The following is an 8,092-nucleotide window of genomic DNA, read 5'->3' as shown; positions in this document are numbered from 1 at the left end:
ACTCGATGGCCTGAATGGCCTGCTTCCACACTGTAGGGATTCAATGATATACTGCAGTTATGTTTGCCCCAGATCACAGCACCCAGAATGCCCCATCTTCCACAAATCGAAAGACAAATCCCACCCTGCCCTCTTGTATGTGTATTATCTAAATGCTTAATCATTTCTAGTGAATACAGCCCACACCTCCCACTGCTGCCAGCGACCTTTACAGTGCTGATGAAACAATGCAATACCTGCAGTACTGAAAATAGTAAGGCTTCTAACGATACCAGTTACTGATTCACTGCACCTTCTGATTGACAGCATTGGAAATGCAATGTTGGAGCCTGACAGAAATGAGCAGTTTAAACAAAAACCGACCTAACCCTTCACTAGGCTCCCCGCTCAGCACACTGTACTTACTGCCGGTAAACCTTAAAACACTACATCCCCACAGTGCAATGAATTCCCACTTTCTAACAAAGTCCTGGATGTCACTCACTCAGCTGCTATCTTACAAAAAAAAATGAAGATTTATGCTCCTTGTAAGGGCAAAACATCTTTGAAAGCTGCTTCTGAAAGTCCACTCTTCACAGCGACATTTTTGCTTTCACCAAAGATCATTAGAGTCATGCAGTACGAAAACAGACCCTTCGTCCAACTCGTCTGTGCGAAACAGATATCCAAAATTAATCTCGTCCCATTTGCCAGCATTTGGCCCATAACCCTCTAAACCCTTCTTATTCATATACCCATCCAGATGCCTTTAAATATTGTAATTGTACCAGCCTCCACCATTTCCTCTGGCAGCACGTTCCATGCACACATCATCCTCTGCATGAAAATGCTGCCCCTCAGGTCCGTTTAAAGTCTTCCACCCCCCTCCCCTCACCTCAAACTTATACTCTCTACTTTAGCACTCCCATATCCTGGGGAAACGATCTCCGTTATTCACCCTATACATGCCCCTTATTAACTTCGAATGGTCACAGACGCTCCAGGGAATACAGCCCCAGCCGATTCAGCCTCTCCCTGTAGCTCAAACCCTCTAACTCTGGCAACAACTTCCTAAATCTTTTCCGAACCCTTTCACTTTTCATAACACCTTTCCGACAGCATAACACCTTTCCGACAGCAGGGAAACCAGAACTGAGCGCGGTATTCCAAAAGTGGCCTTTCCAGTGTCCTGTGCATCCACAACGTTACCTCCAAACTCCTATAACTCAGTGTTCTGACCAAGAAAGGAAAGCGTACCAACGCCTTCCTTGCTATCCTATCTACTTGCAACTCCACTTTCAAGGAACTATGAACCTGCTTTGCAAGGTTTCTTTGTTCATCAACACTCCCAGGAATTTACCATTAACCACATAGGTCCTGCCCTGATTTGCTTCATCAAAATGCAACAGCTCATATTTGTCTAAATTAAACTCCATCCGCCACTCCTTGGCCCATCGGCTCATCTGATCAATTGCAATTTATGTCAAACTTTCTTTCCTCTCTTATTCCTCCCTCAAAGCTGAAAATCTCCATCCTACTCACTCTCCCTCCATTCTCACTTTGTTGAACCTAATCCCTGCTGTCCTCATCCTGAAGGGTCTGGTTCATGCTGATTAATAGGCCCACACTCGGGGGGATCTAACTGAAACGTACAGAATATTGAACAGCCAGACAGAGTGGACATTGGGAAGATGTTTTCATTGGGAGGAGAGACTAATACCCATGGGCATAGCCTCAGCATAAAGGGAGAATGGGGATTAGGAGAAATTTCTTTAGCCAGAGGGTGGTGAATCTATGGAATTAATTGTCACAGAAAGCTGTGGAGGCCAGGTCACTGAGTATGTTTAACACTGGGATGGAGTATCAGAGGTTGAGAGTTGCGGGGAGAAATTGGGAGAATGGGGCTGAGAAATGCAACAGCCAGGATTAATTGGGAGCAGGAGTAAACCACATGATCTTTCCAGCCTGCACCAGCATTGAACACGTCATAACTGGATATGAATATACCTACATCTAGGGTGGATAGGCTGGAACTTTTCTCACTGGAACATAGGAGATTGAGAGGTGACCTTGTCGAGGATTATAAAATCATGAGGGATACGGATGAGGTGAACAACAGGTGTCCTTTCCCTCAGCTGGGGGTTTCAGGATCAGGGAAGCAAATATTTTGAGGTGAGTAGAGAAAGATTTTATAAAGACAGGACAAGGGTTTTTTTTTTAAGAGAGTGGTCTGACTGCAGAATGAATGACCAGAGAAAGTCATCGAGTCATAAAGATGTACAGCACAGAAACAAACTGTTTGGTCCAACTTGTCCATGCCGACCAACTATCCCAACCCAATCTTGTCCCACCTGACAGCACACGGCCCCATATCCCTCCAAATCTTTACTATTCATATACCTCGCCAAATGCCTTTTAAATGTTGCAATCGTACTAGACTTCACCACTTCCCCTGGCAGTTCATTCAAAAAACGCACCATCCTCTGCGTGGAAAAAGATGCCCCTTAGATCTTTTTTGCATCTTTCCCCTCTAACGCTAAACCCATGCTCTCTCGTTCTGGATTCCCCAACCCCAGGGAAAAGACTTTGTCTATTTATCATATCCATGCCCTTCATGATTTTATACATGCACAGTTACAACGTTTAAAAGACATTTGGACAAGTACATGAATATGAAAAATTCGAAGGTTTATGGGTCAAACACTGGTAGGTGGGACGAGTTTAGTTTGAGGATATACTCAGCATGGAGTTTAGTTTGAGGATATACTCAGCATGGATGAAGGGTCTGTTCAGTGCTGTCTGACTCTGTGACTGACCTGTACTAGCCTTAGAACCATTTTCTTACCTCCCCCCAAAACCATCCACTTCTTTGTTGTTCAAAACTCAGATGAACTTAGCCTTGAATATGTTCAATGACCCCACTTCTGAACTCAATTACTCTTCGTAATATATCACTTGCCTTGCTCATTGCCTGCTGCATCTGCCCGACAACTGGCATTGACTGGAGGGTCTCTGAGACCCCTTTGTACATCCTTACATCATTCCTGGTGAAGGGCTGGTGCCCAAAACTCACTGTCCTGCTCCTCAGATGCTGCCTGATCTATTGCGCTTTTCCAATGCCACATTTTTCGACTTTCACCTCTTGTCCTCACTTTCTCCACATTCCAATATATCACCATTTAAACAATTCACTGATTTTGTTTTTAAAAAAATCCAAACACTCCATCCCTGGGTGGTTTCGAACAACCAACCTTTTGGTTAACAGCCAAACGCGCTGACCAATTACGCCACAGAGACAGGTACCAGCACTAGCCCCGCAGTCTCTTTGAGGAAGCTACTATTCAATTCATAATTCAACTTGCCCCGCCCAGAATTACCTTTGTCTTCTTTCAGTTTTTCTTTTCCATAATAAAGCCTTGGACATTCATTGTGGAGACATGTGGACAGTCTGATCCCACCATCTGCAGGCACATCCATGTCACGAGGAATTAGCTCTCCTACATCGGGGCCATTGCCCTCCGAGCCTTTCAGTGTTTTGCCTCTTACCAAATTTTCTCATTGGCCCCGAGCCACATTGCAGCACTGCACTTGCCATGTGTTTGCCAATTGAGAAACAGACCTGGACCAAATTCGGGAAGAGGCAAATCACTGAGTTCTGAACAAAAACCGTAGCACACTCAAAACATCGGCTTTGTTTACCTTTCCACAGATGCTGCTCGACCCGTTGGCTTTCTGCAGTATTCGCTGTGCTTGTTCTACACAAATGTTGCTTTCCATTAAAGAACTTCAAACCCTGTCCTCTGGTAACTGATCCTGGTCAGTGGTAATAGGTTCTTCTGATCATTAACCTGCCCAGTCCCACCACTTCTTCTCCCATCATTGCCAACAGCCCCTAGAAATCTCCAGTTAACCTTCTTTGTTTCAAAGAGAACATTCCCAAATTGGGAATGTCTCAACAAAATGGAAATTCCTCATCCCTGGACATGATGCAAGTGTTACAATAGGGAGGAGATTTTGGCAGAATATTGTCAGTTAGCAGGTGGAATAATTTTCAGGAAGTAAAAGAGAAATCCCAGTCTCCAGCTTTGTGAAGCTTTAGAAACTCTTTGGGAAGTGGAATTAGAGGAGAATGAAGGATGAACTGTCCGACTGAGCAGAGACAGTCCAGACACCGTCCACTTGTTTAAGAGGCCGGGAGATTGACTCTGATATTCTCAGGACATGAACTGATCTGAGACATTGAAAGAATTCTCTGCATATCAGGAATTCAAACCCCTTCACAGCTGGGGGTCAATGAGAAAATTCGGTAAGAGGCAAAACACTGAAACGCTCGGAGGGCGATGGCCCCGGTGTAGGTGGGATAGTTCCTTGTGACATGGATGTGCCTGCAGGTGGTGGGATCAGACTATCCCGGTGGCTCCACAGTGAATGTCCAAGGCTTTATTATGGAAAAGTAAAACTAATAGAAGACAATGGTAATTCTGGGCGGGGCAGGCTGAATTATGAATTGAACAGTAGCTTCCTCAAACAGACTGCGGGGGTGGGGCGTCCAATTCTGTCTCTGTGGCTCAATAAATCAGTGCGTTCGGCTGTTAATCGAAAGGCTGGTGGTTCCAGACCAGCGAGGGACAGGGTGTTGTGTGTTCCTCGCTCCTACCGCTGCGAATTTCGCGTTTTTAATGGTGTCAGGAAAATGTTTCCCAAACGGAAATCTTCTCCACTGAGGAAGGACAAAGGAGTTTCTGAACTGATTGAATTTCTAACGTAAAGGACTACGGATGCTGAGAATCCAAGACAGAAACAGAAACTGCTGGAGAAACTCAGCGGGTTTGGCTGTACCTGGGGAAGGCAAAAAAAGTTCTGAAATGTTGTCTCTGATTCTCTTTCCACGGATGCTGCCTGACCTGCTGAGTTGCTCCTGCAATTTCTGTTGTTGTTTTTACTGAATGTCCATTTCATCTTTCGGGATGAAACATCCAGACTCGCCATGTGCAGATATTTAACACTTTCGAAACCTGTGAAGTGATTGGTTTCAAACAAACTCTGCAATGATTCACTCTTTCTCAGCTCCACAGGCAGAGAGACCTAGGAAATGAAGCTGTCAGTGTGGTTCTGTATTGGTGGGCCGAGTGGTTAATGCGATGGACATGAAATCCATTGTGGTTTCCCCACGCAGGTGTGCACCCTGCCGACTACAGTTGAGAAACGTCGTCAAAAGGAAAGGGAGATTGCTCCACGGTTTTTTAAGATACAAATCAGTGGAGGAGTTGAAATATTTCAATCACATTGGGACTGGTCGGGAATCTGCAACCCACTGCCTGTCAGGGTGGAACAAGCAGATACCCGCAGAGCTGCTTTTGAGGCTATGTGCCAAGTGTTTGGAAATGAGACTTGAACAGTGAGGGGCTGGAAATCGAGATCGAAATGAAGCAGGCACCTGAGGACAAGGGTGTTTTATTTGTCAGTGAAAGATACTGTTTCACAAAGTTGGGACTGTGGAAGGGAATCAGTGACGCTGATTATCTTTGGTTGTTGACCTTGTGACTGTTCCCATTGCTGCACATGTCCGTGTTAACGTCAGAATTCTGCAGCATGGCAGCGTCAGGCACGCACAGGCCGGGCGCAATGGTTGACGCATCTGTCTCCACCTGCCTGTTTGAAATGCAGCTCACAGCTTCTTCACACACCCCAATTAATCTTTCTCATTGTCCTGAAGCCGGTATACTGTTTGAATTCCTGATCTGCAGGAACAAGACTCTTTTCACTGTCTCGCGTCAGTCAGTGTTCCTGAGAACATCAGTCAAGTCACAGCGTTGTCAGATGAGGGGAAGCTGAAATAGCCCCACACGCTGCTCACGAGCACATTTCACTTTCCCCAACTCACCGCCCCAACCACTGCGGCTCCTGGGAATGGAAAGGTAACAAACACCAAAACCCAGTCTCAGCTTTGTAAATCTTCAAAAAATAAGAAAACTGCTCATCCCTTCGGATCTTCTATCCTGGGCTGACAGCGTTTATTTTAAACGGCTGTCCAGTCAGTGCCGATTCGTTTTGGCTGAAAAAAAAATCTTTATTATCTCATCCCAGCATTTCTTGCCACAGAGAACTGTGCGGCAGAGTTCATGCATATATTTTCTTGGATGGTATTTTGGGAATAACATGCGTTTGCGGGTTGTTTTTATCAGGTATTTCAGGTTCATTAGCAGCTGTTTAAGTGCGTTGGTAGATTTGTGGGCTACCATGATGCTGAGAGGGTTGAGTTGTCTGGACATCATTTCCCAGATGTCTTTAATGTAAAGTAATGTGGCTAGGGTTTCTGCAGACGTTGTGTCAGTTTGTTGATGTGAAATCGGCACACTGGGTTTATTGTGTAGGCAAAAGTGAGGACTGGAGATGCTGGAAACCAGAGTTAAGATCAGAGTGGTGCTGGAAAAGCACAGCAGCTCAGACAGCTTCCGAGGAGCAGGAAAATCGACGTTTTGGGCAATAAAACTTCATCAGCGACAGGACGTCTCCAGGGTGGAGGAATAAATTGAGGGGGTGCTGGGCCGAAGGTAGCGAAGAGTACAATAGATGAATGGAGGAGGGGATGAAGGTGAGAGTTCAGAGAGAAGGGTGGAGCGGATAGGTGGTCAGGGAGATTGGCAGGTAGGACAGGTTAGCTGTAAGGTTGGACCTGAGGTAAGGTGGGGGGAGGGAACATGAGGAAACTGGTAAAGTCCACATTGATGTCCAGGGGTTGAAGTTATCCGAAGTGAAGATGAGGGGCCAGGCACCGGGTGGGGAGGGAGCGGCGATGGAGGAGGCCCAGGACCTGCATGTCCTGGACAGGGTGAAATGGCTCGTTGAAATAGCATCCTGATGCAGATTTGTTGGGATGATTGCTTCTGCAGCTTAAATACTTGGTTCGCGCGTGTTGTTTTCCTGAAGACGCTGTTTTGAATTTACCATTGACTGTTCGCTCTACTGTGACATCTAGAACAACAGCACTTCGTTGTTGTTTCCTCTTTTGTGAATTTTATGCCAGTAAGGAGATTTTAATGGTGTTGTAGGTTACCTCTAAGTTGTTCCATTATCTCTGCATTATTGCTTCTGTTAGGAATCCTGGTATTGGTGGTTTCATGGGTGTTCCGTTATTTGTTTGTTAGTCTTGTTACTGAATAGGAAGTGGGAGCTAAGGCACAGCTCCACGAGCTTGACAGTGTTATCTTTGCTGATGATTTCGGTGCTGTTTCGTGTTTGTGTCTTTGGTTCTTCAAGTAGTGTCTTCAGAGTTCTTTGGTCACGTTGATGTTAATGGATGTGAACAGGGCTGTATGTCAAAGGACAGCATTATTCCATTCTCTTCTATCTTGGTGTCTTTGGTGTTCAAGAATTCTTGGATGGAGTAACTGGAGTGGCGGGAATCTTCAACTTGGTGTTTTCGTTTTCAGTGGAGGTCTTTGACTAGTCTGTATATTGGTGTTCCAAGTGGTGAGACTGTGGCTTGAGGGGGACTCCTGGTTTGAAGAGAAGGAGAACAGCAACAAAGTGCTATTCTTAGATGTCACAGTAGAGCGAACAGTCAATGGGGAACTTCAAACTAGCGTCTACAGAAAAACAACACACACAAACCAAATACTTAACCGCAGAAGCAATCATCCCAACACCCACAAACGAGTGAACAATCCTCACTCTCTCCGCGGAGCAGGTAAGGGCTGTTTGGCAGTGTCTGTTTGTAGACACGGTCACGTTTGTTTGACGGTTTAAATTATAGGTTTTTTTTAGAAAAAGCGCGGAGCAGACCCGGAAGCTGGTGTAGCGCAAACTTACCTGGGTAGGTTGTTTTTCCTATAAAGGCGCGCAGGAGAGTCCCAGAGATGTGACTTGACTCTCCAGTCTCCCCAATGTTATAGAGATCGCATCGGGAGCAATGGATACAAAAATTACATTGATGGATGTACCGGTGAAAGTCTTCTTACTACCGCAGCCCGGATTTGATTCCCGGGCAGCGAGGCCATTTTCAGTAAAAGTAAAAAGTAAGGATGTATGTCCCTGGTCGTCTAGTGGTTAGGATTCGCCGCTTTCACTTCCCGCGGCCGGGTTCGATTCCCGGTCAGAGAAGCGGTTTTCA

General features: G+C 45.7%; 1 non-coding gene across 1 annotated transcript; it reads right to left on the bottom strand.

The window, feature by feature from the left end:
* Positions 1-3,202: 3,202 nt before the first annotated feature.
* trnan-guu (transfer RNA asparagine (anticodon GUU)) lies at positions 3,203-3,276 on the bottom strand. Its single transcript has one exon. It is a non-coding gene; the product is annotated as a tRNA-Asn (tRNA).
* Between the last annotated feature and the right edge of the window lie 4,816 nt (positions 3,277-8,092).

The sequence above is a fragment of the Hemiscyllium ocellatum genome (genome assembly GCF_020745735.1).
Source record: "Hemiscyllium ocellatum isolate sHemOce1 chromosome 27 unlocalized genomic scaffold, sHemOce1.pat.X.cur. SUPER_27_unloc_30, whole genome shotgun sequence".
Classification (NCBI taxonomy): domain Eukaryota; kingdom Metazoa; phylum Chordata; class Chondrichthyes; order Orectolobiformes; family Hemiscylliidae; genus Hemiscyllium; species Hemiscyllium ocellatum.
Note: the sequence above shows the minus strand (reverse complement) of the source record. Positions and strands in the feature narration are given on the sequence as shown.